Genomic DNA, 17,687 nt, shown 5'->3' on the forward strand with positions numbered 1-17,687 from the left:
AGTCTCATTCCGACTTGTGGGGGAATCATAGTCTCCATCATTCTTTCCTCACTGGGACAATGCTCTAATAATGATGATCATCACACTTTTATTTACTTACAACTCAAGAATTACAACTCGATACTTAGAAAAAGATATGACTCTATATGAATGCCTCCGGCGGTGTACCAGGATGTGCAATGATGCATGAGTGACATGTATGAAAGAATTATGAACGGTGGCTTTGCCACAAATACTATGTCAACTACATGATCATGCTAAGCAATATGACAATGATGGAGTGTGTCATAATAAATGGAGCGGTGGAAAGTTGCATGGCACTATATCTCGGAATGGCTATGGAAATGGCATAATAGGTAGGTGTGGTGGCTGTTTTGAGGAAGGTATATGGTGGGTTTATGGTACCGGCGAAAGTTGCGCGGTACTAGAGGGGCTAGCAATGGTGGAAGGGTGAGAGTGCGTATAATCCATGGACTCAACATTAGTCATAAAGAACTCACATACTTATTGCAAAAATCTATTAGTTATCGAAACAAAGTATTACGCACATGCTCCTAGGGGGATAGATTGGTAGGAAAAAACCATCGCTCGTCCCCGACCGCCACTCATAAGGAAGACAATCAATAAATAAATCATGCTCCGACTTCATCACATAACGGTTCACCATACGTGCATGCTATGGGAATCACAAACTTCAACACAAGTATTTCTCAAATTCACAACTACTCAACTAGCATGACTCTAATATCACCATCTCCATATCTCAAAACAATTATCAAGTATCAAACTTCTCTTAGTATTCAACACACTCATAAGAGAATTTTATTATTCTTGAATACCTAGCATATTAGGATTTTAAGAAAATTACCATGCTATTTAAGAATCTCAAAATAATCTAAGTGAATCATGAGAGTTCATCTATTTCTTCAAAATAAAACTACCACCATGCTCTAAAAGATATAAGTGAAGCTCTAGAGCAAATGACAAACTACTCCGAAAGATATAAGTGAAGATCAATGAGTAGTCGAATAATTATGCAACTATGTGAAGACTCTCTAACATTTAATAATTTCAGATCTTGGTATTTTATTCAAACAGCAAGCAAAGCAAAATAAAATGGCATTCTAAGAATAGCAAACATCATGTGAAGAAGCAAAAACTTAGGATCAACCGATACTAACCGATAGTTGTTGAAGAAGAACGGTGGGATGCCAACCGGGGCATCCCCAAGCTTAGATGCTTGAGACTTCTTGAAATATTATCTCGGGGTGCCTTGGGCATCCCCAAGCTTGAGCTTTTGTGTCTCCTTAATTCCTCTCATATCACGGTCTCCCTAAATCTCAAAAGCTTCATCCACACAAAACTCAACAAGGACTCGTGAGATAAGTTAGTATAAACCATTGCCAAAACCTTATCATACTCTAGTGTAGAAAATCACTAAAATTATTATTCAAAATTTCATACTAAATGCCTCTGCATATTTAATAGTCCTATCCTCAAATAGAATCATTAAAGAAGCAAACATATGCAAACAATGCAAACATAACAGCAATCTGCCTAAACAGGATAGTCTGCAAAGAATGCAGCAACATCCATACCTCCCTAGCTCCAAAAATTATGAAAGAAAATTCCCACTGTAGTAAATTTATCAGAGCTTAATATTCAAAAAATTTCAACATTTTATCACATTCTGACTTTTCTAGGGAATTATTGCAACAGCGGTAAACTTTCTGTTTTCAAACAGCAGCATGTATACTTGTAACATAGGCATAGTAAAGACTACTGATGCCACTTTTATTGAAATAAAAGATGCAAAACATTGTTATAAATAACAGAAAGAAAATCCTAACAAAATAAATTGATGCTCCAAGCAAAACACATATCATGTGGCGAATAAAAATATAGCTCCAAGTAAAGTTACCGATGAACGAAGACGAAAGAGGGGATGCCTTCCGGGGCATCCCCAAGCTTAGGCTCTTGGCTATCCTTGAATATTACCTTGGGGTGCCTTGGGAATCCCCAAGATTAGGCTCTTGCCACTCCTTATTCCATAGTCCATCGAATCCTTACCCAAAACTAGAAAACTTCACAACACAAAACTTAACAGAAAACTCGTAAGCTCCGTTAGTACAAGAAAATAAATCACCACTTCAAGGTACTGTAATGAACTCATTATTTATTTATATTGGTGTTAAACCTACTGTATTCCAACTTCTCTATGGTTTATAAACTATTTTACTAGCCATAGATTCATCAAAATAAGCAAACAACACAATGAAAACAGAATCTGTCAAAAACAGAACAGTCTGTAGTAATCTGGATCAAACATATACTTCTGGAACTCATAAAATTCTCAAATAAATTGATGGACCTGAGTAATTTATCTATTATTCATATGCAAAAATAATTAACTAAATAGCACTCTCTAAATAAAAATGGAAGCAGTTCTCGTGAGCGCTAAAGTTTCTGTTTTTGACAGCATGATCAACAAGACTTTCCCCAAGTCTTCCCAAAGGTTCTACTTGGCACAAACACTAACTAAAAGCATAAAACCACATCTAAACAGAGGCTAGATGAATTATTTATTACTAAACAGGAACAAAAAACAAGAAATAAGAATAAAATTGGGTTGCCTCCCAACAAGCGCTATCGTTTAATGCCCCTAGCTAGGCACAATGATTTCAATGATGCTCACATAAAAGATAAGAATTGAAACATAAAGAGAGCATCATGAAGAATATGACTAGCACTTTTAAGTCTAACCCACTTCCTATGCATAGGGATTTTGTGAGCAAACAACTTGTGGGAACAAGAATCAACTTGCGTAGGATGGTAAAACAAGCATAACTTCAAAACTTTAAGCACATAGAGAGGAAACTTGATATTGTTGCAATTCCTACAAGCATATGTTCCTCCCGCATTCCAAAGTCACTAATAGCGGAGAACAAACGAAGAGATTATGGTAGGGTACGAAACCACCTCAAAGTTATTCTTTCCAATCAATCTGGTGGGCTATTCCTATAAGTGTCACAAACAGCCCTGGAGTTCGTACTAGAATAACACCTTAAGACACAAATCAACCAAAACCCTAATGTCACCTAGATACTCCAATGTCACCTCAAGTATCCGTGGTCATGATTATACGATATGCATCACACAATCTCAATTCATCTATTCAACCAACACAAAGGACCTCAAAGAGTGCCCCAAAGATCTACCGGAGAATCACGACGAAAACGTGTGCCAACCCCTATGCATAGGTTGATGAACCCGCAAGTTGGTCACCTTAACATACATCAAGTGGCACGCGGTATCCCATTGTCACCACAGATATCCACGGCAAGACATACATCAAGTGTTCTCAAATCTTTAAAGACTCAATCCAAAAAGATTACTTCAAAGGGGAAACTCGATTCATTACAAGAGAGAAGAGGGGGGAAGAAACATCATAGGATCCAAATATAATAGCAAAGCTCACGATACATCAAGATCGTATCATCTCAAGAACACGAGAGAGAGAGAGAGAGATCAAACACATAGATACTGGTACATACCCTCAGCCCCGAGGGAGAACTACTCCCTCCTCGTCATGGAGAGCGCCGGGATGATGAAGATGGCCACCGGAGAAGGATTGCCCCCTCCGGCAGGGTGCCGGAACGGGTCTAGATTGGTTTTCGGTGGCTACGGAGGCTTCTGGCGGCGGAACTCCCGATCTATCTTGCGTTTTGGAAGTTTTAGGTCACGTGGGTATATATGGGTGCAGGAGGTACGTCAGGGGAGCCACGAGGGCCCCACGAGACAGGGGGCGCGGGGGCGCCCCCTACCCTCGTGAGCTCCTCATTCCTTCCTTGACGTCGGGTCCAAGTCCATCAGGTGTGTTTCCTTCCAAAAATAACTTCTCTAGTTGATTTTGTTATGTTTCGACTCCGTCTGATATTCCTTTTCTTCAAAACATTGAAATAGGCATAAAACAGAAAATCTGGGCTGGGCCTCCGGTTAATAGGTTAGTCCCAAAAGTAATATAAAAGCGGATAATAAAGCCCAATATTGCCCAAACAGTAGATAATATGCATGGAGCAATCAAAAATTATAGATACGTTGGAGACGTATCAAGTTCCGAAACTATTCCACATTGTTTCAAATGTAGACCAAACTCGTAACTCAAATATTCTCCTCCACGATCAGATCGTTGAAACTTTATTTTCTTGTTACGGTGATTTTCAACTTTACTCTGAAATTCTTTGAACTTTTCAAATGTTTCAGACTTATGCTTCATCAAGTAGATATACCCATATCTGCTTAAATCATCTGTGAAGGTGAGAAAATAACGATATCCGCCATGAGCCTCAACATTCATCGGACCACATACATCTGTATGTATGATTTCCAACAAATCTGTTGCTCTCTCCATAGTTCCGAAGAACAGCGCTTTAGTCATCTTGCCCATGAGGCACAGTTCGCAAGTACCAAGTAATTTATAATCAAGTGGTTCCAAAAGTCCATCAGTATGGAGTTTCTTCATGCGCTTTACACTGATATGACCTAAACGGCAGTGCCACAAATAAGTTGCACTATCATTATCAACTCTGCATCTTTTGGCTTCAACATTATGAATATGTGTATCACTACTATCGAGATTCATCAAAAATAGACCACTCTTCAAGGGTGCATGACCATAAAAGATATTACTCATATAAATAGAACAACCATTATTCTCTGATTTAAATGAATAACCGTCTCGCATCAAACAAGATCCAGATATAATGTTCATGCTCAACGCTGGCACCAAATAACAATTATTTAGGTCTAATACTGATCCCGAAGGTAGATGTAGAGGTAGCGTGCCGACCGCGATCACATCGACTTTGGAACCATTTCCCACGCGCATCGTCACCTCGTCCTTTGACAGTGTTCGCTTAATCCGTAGTCCCTGTTTCGAGTTGCAAATATTAGCAACAGAACCAGTATCAAATACCCAGGTGCTACTGCGAGCTCTAGTAAGGTACACATCAATAACATGTATATCACATATACCTTTGTTCACCTTGCCATCCTTCTTATCCGCCAAATACTTGGGGCAGTTCCGCTTCCAGTGACCAGTCTGCTTGCAGTAGAAGCACTCAGTCTCAGGCTTAGGTCCAGACTTGGGTTTCTTCTCCTGAGCAGCAACTTGCTTGCTGTTCTTCTTGAAGTTCCCCTTCTTATTCCATTTGCCCTTCTTGAAACTGGTGGTCTTACTGACCATCAACACTTGATGCTCCTTCTTGATTTATAACTCCGCAGCTTTTAGCATTGCGAAGAGCTCGGGAATTGTCTTATTCATCCCTTGAATATTATAGTTCATCACGAAGCTCTTGTAGCTTGGTGGCAGTGACTGAAGAATTCTGTCAATGACACTATCAACTGGAAGATTAACTCCCAGCTGAGTCAAGTGATTATGGTACCCAGACATTCTGAGTATATGTTCACTGACAGAACTATTCTCCTCCATCTTGCAGCTGTAGAACTTATTGGAGACTTCATATCTCTCAATCCGGGCATTTTGCTTGAAATATTAACTTCAACTCCTGGAACATATCATATGCTCCATGACGTTCAAAACGTCTTTGAAGTCCCGGTTCTAAGCCGTAAAGCATGGCACATTGAACTATCAAGTAGTCATCAGCTTTGCTCTGCCAGACGTTCTTAACATCGTCAGTTGCATCAGCAGTGGGACTGGCACTCAGCGGTGCTTCCAGGACGTAATTCTTCTGGGCAGCAATGAGGATAATCCTCAAGTTACAGACCCAGTCCGTGTAATTTCTACCATCATCTTTCAACTTTGCTTTCTCAAGGAACGCATTAAAATTCAACGGAACAATAGCACGGGCCATCTATCTACAATCAACATAGACAAGCAAGATACTATCAGGTACTAAGTTCATGATAAATTTAAGTTCAATTAATCATATTACTTAAGAACTCCCACTTATAAAGACATCCCTCTAATCTTCTAAGTGATCAGGTGATCCAAATCAACTAAACCATAACCGATCATCGCGTGAAATGGAGTAGTTTTCAATGGTGAACATCACTATGTTGATCATATCTACTATATGATTCACGCTCGACCTTTCGGTCTCAGTGTTCCGAGGCCATATCTGTATATGCTAGGCTCGTCAAGTTTAACCCGAGTATTCTGCGTGTGCAAAACTAGCTTGCACCCATTGTAGATGGACGTAGAGCTTATCACACCGATCATCACGTGGTGTCTGGGCATGACAAACTTTGGCAACGGTGCATACTCAGGGAGAACACTATTATCTTGAAATTTAGTGAGAGATCATCTTATAATGCTACTGTCAATCAAAGCAAGATAAGATGCATAAAAGATAAACATCACATGCAATCAATATAAGCGATGATATGGCCATCATCATCTTGTGCTTGTGATCTCCATCTCCGAAGCACCGTCATGATCACCATTGTCACCGGCGCGACACCTTGATCTCCATTATAGCATCGTTGTCGTCTCGCCAAACTTATGCTTCCACGACTATCGCTACCGCTTAGTGATAAAGTAAAGCATTACAGGGCGATTGCATTGCATACAATAAAGCGACAACCATATGGCTCCTGCCAGTTGCCGATAACTTCGGTTACAAAACATGATCATCTCATACAATAAAATTTAGCATCATGTCTTGACCATATCATATCACAACATGCCCTGCAAAAACAAGTTAGACGTCCTCTACTTTGTTGTTGCAAGTTTTACGTGGCTGCTACGGGCTTAGCAAGAACCGTTCTTACCTACGCATCAAAACCACAATGATAGTTTGTCAAGTTGATGGCTATTTTAACCTTCGCAAGGACCGGGCGTAGCCACACTTGGTTCAACTAAAGTTGGAGAAACTGACACCTGCCAGCCACCTGTGTGCAAAGCACGTCGGTAGAACCAGTCTCGCATAAGCGTACGCGTAATGTCGGTCCGGGCCGCTTCATCCAACAATACCGCCGAACCAAAGAATGACATGCCTGTAGCACCATCATGACGTTGATATTTTTCACCATTTCGCTCTTCTATCCTCCCCAGAGCTGAACGAGCACATATGCTGTACTTCCTCTATCTCGGTGTCTTGACACCCTCGTATGACTTGCGTGTGCGTCATAAGAGTGACAAAATTTCTATTAGCATTAATATAGAAATGGTCTCGGATGCGAACCTAACACTGTACCGTTGGGTAACCGTACGTAATGTTGCAACACAGAGACAACTTGCTCTATCGCGACACGCATAGATCATGTCGTGGATGTCGACAACAGAAATTAGGAAAGCGGAGAGGAAGAGTGGTTGTCTCCACAATTTATGGAGCGCCTCGTAGAGTAACTTGAAGTGGAAGCATTATCATCAACGACGGGTTTACGGACTGTAAGTCGCCAACGTCTGCCTTCATCGACTCCGTAGACCTCTCGGCGATTCATAGGTACCTGGAATATTAGAACGGGCGCAACGGACACCGTCCAGCCATGTTATCAAGCAACGACTATGCAGCCTGAATGACGAGTACCTGCTGAACTCTCACCGAGATCGTGAGCTCTTGTAGGTCGCTTACAAGAGGAGTAGCTGCGTCGGCAGTGCACAACGGCGATGGTTGTCTACCCGCAATCGTTGATTTAGTAGTGAATCGACGTAACCGACACAGGGCTTCGGCCTGAAGCCACCGCGTACAGTATTATCGAGTGGAGTCTTATGTGAAAGGTGTGGGCTGACGCGCCAGCCGTCCTTGCGCAGGTTAAGAAAAGCAACATCATCACAGGCTAATACAAACAATCTAACTTAGTATTCGTAAGGTTTGTGTATGTCGTTGATGGCTATATAGAACGGTGTTGTGGCTTTGCGCCCCTGCAAAACGCCCCGGTAGTAAGCACTCAAAAGAGGTCTAAGAAGGGTTGTCGCAAACCAGCAAGGACGTCAAGGAGGAGGACAGGTCGTACGACGTTGTTTCGGCACGTGAGCAGAATGCAGGTTTGTCCATAAGCTGTCCTAACCGACGGTGAGAACGTTAGAAGAAATCTTATCTTCGTATGCAGCAATCGATCGATCCCTTTCTCGTATCCATCAGTTGGTTCAGGACTGTGAGGAGGAGGGGGAAAGAGTGGAGGATGAAGAATGAAAGTGGGGGCACCACCCCCCTCTGCCACTTCACTTATTGCGGGACATGGGAGGGGAGGGGCGCGCGGCCCATATCCAAGCCCTAGGCTTGGCTCTCCTCCTCGTCCCATCCAGTTGCCCATACTTAGTAGGCCACTAGTCTCAAAAGTGACCCAACGCGGTGCGGGCGTTCTCCCGTATAAATTTCGCCGTTTTCATCACTTTACACTGGCAAACTACAATTGCCCGGAGTTAAGCTGCATCGTCAAACTATGAAGAGCATAGAGCTTCCTATGGCGAATCATGAACCGACATACTCGAGTAATTCGCTCTAAATTGGAGATTCCAAGTCGAGCTCAGTTTTCGTCGAGACCTCCGCGTGTCAGTCCAAATGTCCGAGAATGTTACAATCTGGGACTCCGACAAATCTAACCTCGGACATCAAAACAGTATACATGAGCGTTGCTATTCGAGACGTATGGAAGTAAACCTCAAACAACACATCACAGAGTGAAGAGACGCTCTAATAAGTCGCATTCGCTGCTGAGACCAACTTCGGTTTGAGAAGCGATTATGTAAGATGCATGTAGCCATTGGATGTACTATCGTTCTTTCTCTGGAATCAATGCATCTTATCTTGAACTCATTATGAGACTTTGAGCAGCTCAGTGCGATTTGTATATAGCAATGATCTCTATTACGGCTGATCAACTACTTATCAAATGATCAATATGTATTCTCCGAACGACTCTGATTTATCGGTCAGATGACACCCGCACTGCAGTATCGCCAACATCTGTTGATTACAGTCCTTTTGTTCATCGTGATCTATTTGACCCTGACTACCCAGAGATTCGACCACGGATTGATGGCATCGGTGTGATAAGCTTTACGCTCCGCGGATATTTCTCATATAACCCCATAGTATGCGGAATTGCGTCAAGCTTACCGTTTTGCAGACAAGTCACTCATTACATCGTCTTCTGACGCAGAAATAAACTCAGCGATTTACAACTCCGGTCGAACTAGACCTCATCTCACTTTACTAGTCATGCCATTGCATGGCTCAAGCTCGCAGAGGCTTAACCTGAGAGGGCCCAGAGACTACCCATCTCGCGACAAGGTTACACAAGAGTAGACAAATTCATAACCTCCTTCGAAAGAGCAGACGCAGACTCGCAGCGCTAGAAACATCAATATAGTTAGACACTATGTATTCCGAACATAGAACGATCACTGTATTCACCAATATTGAGAAAGAGCTACCTCCACTTTTCACTAACGGTCGAACCTGCAGTACGTACTGTTATGGGTGACTGTTTGGTAGTTTATCGACATATCAATCAGTGGGTTATCCTCCAGCACTAATAGCGGATCAGCTATTAGTGTAGGCATAAAGAATCTCGTGAGATGTATGCTTCTTCCGGTGAAAGCTGGAGAGGTGGTCTTTAAAGTAATATATGATTAATGTGCAAATCCGAAAAGTATATAAGAGCAAACTTAGAGTACATACAATATCGTAAATATAGCGATTCAAATGTTTGCGTGTACTCCATATGTTTGAATTGCTAAGATAAGACGGCCCGATGGGCGTAATTGGTGCGTTGGATCTTAATCAACTATATGCTGTTTCCATTCTCCTATAGTAGACCGCATGTCAATGTTGCAAAGATATGGTAGAAATTACACGGACTGGGTCTGTAACTTGAGGATTATCCTCATTGCTGCCCGTTCAAGAATAGATTACCAAGTCATGACCTAGAACGAAGCCACCAGTTCGAAATGTGCGCAGTGTACGGAAACTTAACCACCATCGTCTGATGACGCAAACATCGAGCGTATCAATTGCTAAGTAGAAGCAGGAAACGATCATGGCCAAGGTAGCCACTAAAGCTACTTGTATGTTGACTACTACTTTGGATAATTGCTATTCCAAACTGTAGCCATGTGCATTTCTTACTGGCTTAGTTAACCTGCGAGGTTAAAGAATACACGTAATTTTGCCTACAGGCATATGGAGCAATATAGTAATATGATATCCACAAGGCACATTTGATAAGTTTAATTAGAATATTTCAAGTCAAATGCCCACGGATGGAAAAGAACGAATATGAAGTACATCATCAATAAAGTTCACACAGCATGTCATAAGCATAGGGAATGGTATGAATATGCCTTCTGTCAGTGACATCTTAAGGGTCTACATCGAAGTAATTTCTCTGGGTACTATTCAGATACTCACTTTCGACCACTGGACGCATCTTGCACTATTTCCTCAGTTAAGAGAGTATACATAGTACTATATTTCGACAGAGTATTTCTTTCACAGTCACTGCACTACCAGCCGAGAAGAGCCTTCGCGGAGTAACGATGATTATCAAATTCTCGAGAGTGGAGAGCATGAGTCCACTAACGAACGAAAGTTCCCCCGATATCCGAGCACTCGAAGTGTTTCGAGCGAGAGTCTGAAAGATTTTAGGTCTGCCGAGCAAGACGTAGATGAAGATTATAAAACGAGAGGAGATCGATCAAAGTTGTTGCATTGTCGTATCATACACGACCACCAGTTTCAAGAAGGGAGGTCAAGGGGGACATATATGAGAGCGGCGGAGAACATTCGCACCGAAGACAAGCCAAAGGCGCCAACGTTGCTGAGAGGCAATCCGCAAGGTGGAGAATGAGAATAGCAGATAGTGCAGGAAAGCCGAGGAGCCACCTCGAGAGGCACACTGACATGCTTTAACTACGATGCCGATCACAGACTGGGTCGACTTGAGAGAATAAACCTGGTGAATCACGCTGCTACGACGAAATGCTTCACCTTTGGGCCTGCGGCCCCTTATGAAGAGTAAAATTGGGAGCGCCAGAGGGGGTGAGAGCGCAAGCCAACGGGTCACTAGGAGGTGATGGAATATCGGCGCACTGCCGAATGGGGGTAGTACCTTAGCGTACCCTGCCTAAGGGAGTAGGACTACCATCCCTAATTTTATCGCTAGGTTCGAGCTAGGGTGAAGGAAAGATGAGCGTTGAGAGGTAGATAGACTAGGAGAGGCTGGCTGCGGGACTTCCATTGGGTTCAATTTGACCCAGAAGGGCATCTGCGCACGAAGCTCCTTGCATACCATTTGGCCGTATCTCCGATTCTAGCCGATTAGGGCCGAAACCCCCCGTATGGCTAATAAAGAAGCCACTCATAGGCTCCCCACAGAATTCGCCGCGCCGCGGAAGTTCGCTACTCTCTCCAAGGTACATAAGTCGGATGGCCGATGAAAATACCCGGGCGAGGATCACTCTGCGAAACGCACCAACCTTTCTGAAGTCCGAATATAGTCGTCCAAATATATTCTACACATCTAATCCCTTTTTTATTCGGCTCGACGCAATCATGTATCTGAGACTCCACTGACGCTCATGTTAAATTAATTGTTCACCCTTGGTTCGCGCTTTCCGCCGAGACCCTGGTCCGGAATGCCTCACTTCGTATCAGTCAAAACAATATATATAACTCATAATAATTATTCAGGAGTCATCCACTATGCATTTTGTAAGCGTTGAGCGGCCGACAGACCTACGGTTAGAAGTTTAACTTATGTAGACCATAGACTCGATAAACAACAGTCTCCCGAGGTAACGAAATATACCATCAGTGGATGACCTGGTGGAGGTGCTCATATTGGCTCCTATCATATTTCTTACGAAAGATCTTTTAATCGAGGATTGCAGAACTGTACGAGCTATAAAACATATCGTGTTTCCCTTTGTCCATCTTGAGTAATTGTTACCCTTGAGGCCTCGAGACCTATCCGCATGAAGGTGGGTCCTACTTTGGAAAAAATCTGTGCGGTAGATATTTAGGTTACAATATACCTATGATCAAATCATCGCTTAACCTTTCAATAATGTTTTGAAAGTCTCTTTAACTCGTGGTTCTCGTAACTACATCATAAGCCCAGCTGAACCAATGAAAGTCATTTTAGTTGGGCAATGCTTGCAGGCCACTTAAGTGATGTGCTTAAATACGAGAGGGGAGCCCAAGGAGGATTAGCCATCTCACTACAAATCAGAGTGGACAGAAGGTCCTACATATGCTCGAAAAGTGAATTTGCGCCATACATCACACTCAGTAAACCTTCGGAGAACACCCGGTGGACCTAGCGCAGCACCTTATAGTGACAACGACAACTTCAGCTTACGTTGTGACGTTTGACTTAGGCAACATCAAAGGGTGATTCCTCTTTTTGCCGGGAAACAAACAAAACCGGGTAGTTGCATATTATTATCTACAAATATGTCTAAGGAACATTGTATAGCGTTACATTTGCGAAACCAAAGCATAGTAGCTCAATGCGAAGACACTAGAAATGAAAACTGATCAAAGTGCTAAGAGCGAACTGGAGGATGGGTCAAGTCAATGTCACTATCATCTCTCCTAATGAAAGCTTGGAGTCCCGAGTTACATTACAAATGACAAGCCCATTGGTCAATGGATTAGAGAAGAAACTTCAAAACAAACATCTCTTAAGATCACTGTTATGGTCTATGAATCAAATCGTATAGCAAGGTAAACTCGTCGAGCGAGCAGTGCTAGTTTTGTCTTAGTGTATTTCCGACATCAGCAATGTTATGTTTATGGAGTTTGCTCAGGGCGGTATAATCACCATACGTTCTTTAGCAAGTAATAATAATAACATTTTATCATCTTGACAACTATTTTATTCCACGAGAACATGAAAATGACCTATTAACTTTTTATATTATGTGCCCTCTATAGGGGCATATTTTCCACTTGATCTCCCAACTTTATAAGCATCTATGAGTCAACTTAAGCTAGTATGGCAACAGTCGCCCCTGTAGAATTTTAATAAATACCAGATTAGTTCAGCAGTCGACCAATTAGTGATTAACCCATAGATCCTTCACAAATTCTTGATGAATGAAAAAAACACAGTCTCCACAAGGGTTCTACTAGGTAACATATAATTCTACGATCACGGAGACAGCTTGATGATTGCACTTAACACACAACCGCAAGGTACAAGTACTAGAGTTAGAGAGATTTTTAATCGGATTGGGTATTTTCGCGGTTGTGAGAGAATTTAGTCAACCGGTCTGCTATCATTACAAGGATGCAGCACACGTTAGTATTTTAAGTTACCTCTGCAAGGGATTCTCCCTTACTTAGTTTCTGAAACATAAAGTGTCTGCATAGTCAACCAGTTAGCTTCCAGGCCTAAACCTAATGCTTAAATCGTGTCTCCCAAAACCGTTACTCAATAATTAATATGTATTACGCAGATATTGAGGTTTATTTATGGCGAGCTCCTGATCAATGTCGACAGATTTTGCATTAGATGTATCAACCTGTTTATTGCGGACAGTAACCTTTTTGTGCAGCCCTTTTATTTACCTCATACAGTCCTTTGATTACAACTACTATTAGCCTGGACATAATCTTCCATCTAAGTGAAAACCTCGAGTGACGCCAAATTGGCCTCACCGAATGTGATTCTATCTGCGCTATTATTTCTACATGCCTCTAATATTTTGTTCACAACTGTTTTGACCATGAAAGGACCAGAGGAAATACTTAGGCGACGAGACGAGTGTCGCAAACATAAATCACAAACATGGCTCTTAGACTACATAGAGAAGTTATTACAGTATTTGGGGAAGAAACTCTACTACTAGAATCTCATGTGACTGGATGGAGCTCTGAGTGAGGAAACCCCGACGACTTTCATTACTCGCATCAGGAATGATGCGTAAGCCATCGTGTACTGCCGGGTCAGGGGGCGTTCCCCGCGCCCTGAGTGTGTCGGTTGGTCTCTTTTCGGAGGAGTCTCTCTCCCATGGCTACCATACCTCCTTGTCACACCACCACTATTGAATTAAACACCCAACGCTAGGACGCCATATGAAAACTCTCCATTTATCATCGTCTCTAACATGAGTGTCGAGATAAGTTTGCTCTACTTTCCGCCGTCCTCCTCAACTTCTCATCCACGGAAAGCATGCCTTACCCTCGTAGCCACGAACCCATCCTTATTACGGAATTTTACGGAACACCTCTACTCTCGCCGGAAGAGAGGCAGATTCTGTTCATCTAGGTCTGTGTACTAGAATTCTCGTCTATGCACCTCTCGCTGGCGCTCTATCACAAGTATGAAGTAGGCAGTAGTTCTCTCGCGTCGGGCCTCTCACACGGGAGGTCTTATCCAGTTGCATAATACTCCTATCTTTTTATTGTCTTGTGCAGAAGATTCTTATCATCCTCTTCTCCTACTTAGGGATTTTTCGCGATCGAGCAAATGATGATTTCGATTTACGAATATACCTTTTTATCGAAGAATAAGTTTGTATTATGTGGCTCAGCCACTTTCTAACTCTTACTTTTCTGTGGTGACATTACCATCACTAAGAGTCTGTTCTACCGCACAGTCCCTTGTTCTACTATCAAAACTCTATATGGAACATTTTAAGAATGGCAAATATCCGAAGCTGCTACTATCTCTCATAGCTCACACGAGAATCTGTTTTGCACTTGTGACGTATCTTTAAGCGAGTCTCCTTATAGGAGTAAGCATCTCGCTGGATGCTGATGCAATTGATCTTGTTCTCGTGTATAGATACCTTGTGGTGACAATGGGATATTACGGCGCGTGCCACTTGACTGTATGTTAAGGTGACCAACTTTGCGGGTTAATTGACAAAACTTCTGAAGTTATGCAGCAAATAGGGCGCCATTATGCAGACCATCTATTCATGTTAATAAATCCATTTAAGCGAATGTCGAATGGTTATGTCTTACTCCAGTGTATGGTTGCACAGTACTTTTTTCAGAGTAGAAAGGCGGCACTCATTGCTAACTGTGAGAGTTTCCCGGACAGACTTAAGCATTTATGATGTGAGTTGGTTAGGTGAGAATAATTGCATTCGATCGTGAGAGTCATCGACCTGTTGGAAGTGCACTTCGTCAAAAATAACCTTCTATTCTAGAAACACAATTTCTCGAGTAATGAGAGGAAAGATGAAGTAGAAGCAGTACGCTCATCACACCGCAATGTCCAGTTTACTTCCTCCTTCAAGAACGCAACTACACAATGGTACTACATCATAAGATATCGTGAACTGCCGATCGAATGATCTCAATCGGGAGACACATATGCACTCAGAACGTAAAAAGTGTTGCCATCAACCCCTATGCAGTAGGCCTATAGACGATACCCGCAATATTGTTGCGTCGTCACTATCCATGTAGACTCATTACATTCAGAGTGTCGACACTCGGCGCCTCAGTCACCATTCCATCGCTGTGACACTCTAGCACGTGACAATCAATCAGCGGTGATATGACATCCTATGTAAGTGTCGTCTAAGCATCAGTCATTTTGAGACAAGACCAGTCCAAAAAGCATGTACTTCCAACAGAAGCGAGAACTCTCGAACTCTTCATTACAAGAGAGAAGAGGGGTGGAGAAGCAACACTATCTGAAGTAGCGAGAACCATACATCTACTGAGTATGACAACATGCTCTCACCGAGTGATCACTGCGAAGTAGTTCAGTAATCACTCTACTAAACATGACCACGGAGATTGATGACAGTGAAGGTCATTGTGCAGATATCAAATTCCACACCATACATATGGAGATTAGCTAGGTGTGTCACACAGTAACCCGTCTTATCCCCTGTGAGATGGAAGCACATCATACTTCTCCTCTACACTTAAGTGCAGGAGAAGGGAGTACGAGGTCGTCAGGGTGATGATCATAAAGTGTCTCACTTTTGCGCTACGCACCACGTGAATGCTCTTTCGAGAGACCATCACGGCTCCTGGTGCCCGTGCGGTAGAAAACCAGCGTCTCAAATATTGTGATGCAACTTACACGAGTGAGCGGTATCGTGCAGGCTTCTTCTGCGGAGTCAGGTCATGAGGAAAGCTCACCGAATCCTCTCAATCTTGAGTCTCTTTTGAAATCTTTACTATGACAGCACATTTCTCCGATTGGTTCGAGCTTATCAGCGTGGGGTATTATGAATATTTGTGGTTGTGGCACAAATAGAGTACAAGTGCAGGTGGAAGCCTAGCAGGGACCCACGTCAGAACTTTAAGGAAAGGGTCGAGCACCGAGGTGAGCTTTCGTGCCAACCACTACCACACTCGTTTCATACAGGTGTCAGTCTCCAACCTCATATTCTCCTTTATGAACGTGCGGGTGGCTCCCAGTCCACTTAGGTAATCGGTGGAATGTCTAGCTGTCCCTAATATAATACGTAATTCCTCCTCAGAGACTGATTAGTAGTTTAGATGTCGGATGTAATGTCGAAACGCACCATCAGTCTACGAGAATTTCAGTGTCACCCTATATATCTAATATACAAAGAATACACGTGTGTGAAATAGACGTGCTCCACTGAAAACAGAAAATCTTGGGACTAGCGACGGATCCTCCGAGTTCATCTAGGCGGTTGAGTTCCCAAAGAGTAGGGCTGAATGTAGTTATAACAGCTGGGAATAACCACATAGTCTCATACAATTTGTCTTCCTAACATAACTGAGAAATAGAAGCCAATAAACCTTCTGTCAAACTGGTAAGCCAAATCCAAATTATAGATAACCGTTTGGAGTAAGCGCAGTACTCAATATCTTGTCCACGAAACCTAAACTTTCTCTATCATTATTTGTTCTTGTCACTTTGTAACCACACTCGTAACTCAAATATTCTCCTCCACGATCAGATCGTAGAAACTTTATTTTCTTGTTACGATGATTTTCAACTTCACTCTGAAATTCTTTGAACTTTTCAAATGTTTCAGACTTATGTTTCATTAAGTAGATATACCCATATCTGCTTAAATCATCTGTGAAGGTGAGAAAATAACGATATCCGCCATGAGCCTCAACATTCATCGGACCACATACATCTGTATGTATGATTTCCAACAAATCTGTTGCTCTCTCCATAGTACCGGAGAACGGCGTTTTAGTCATCTTGCCCATGAGGCACGGTTCGCAAGTACCAAGTGATTCATAATCAAGTGGTTCCAAAAGTCCATCAGTATGGAGTTTCTTCATGCGCTTTACACCGATATGACCTAAACGGCAGTGCCACAAATAAGTTGCACTATCATTATCAACTCTGCATCTTTTGGCTTCAACATTATGAATATGTGTATCACTACTATCGAGATTCAAAAATAGACCACTCTTCAAGGGTGCATGACCATAAAAGATATTACTCATATAAATAGAACAACCATTATTCTCTGATTTAAATGAATAACCGTCTCGCATCAAACAAGATCCAGATATAATGTTCATGCTCAACGCTGGCACCAAATAACAATTATTTAGGTCTAATACTAATCCCGAAGGTAGATGTAGAGGTAGCGTGCCGACCGCGATCACATTGACTTTGGAACCATTTCCCACGCGCATCGTCACCTCGTCCTTTGCCAGTGTTCGCTTAATTCGTAGTCCCTGTTTCGAGTTGCAAATATTAGCAACAGAACCAGTATCAAATACCCAGGTGCTACTGCGAGCTAGTAAGGT

The sequence above is a fragment of the Triticum urartu genome, chromosome 2, assembly GCF_003073215.2.
Source record: "Triticum urartu cultivar G1812 chromosome 2, Tu2.1, whole genome shotgun sequence".
In the NCBI taxonomy this organism is placed as follows: domain Eukaryota; kingdom Viridiplantae; phylum Streptophyta; class Magnoliopsida; order Poales; family Poaceae; genus Triticum; species Triticum urartu.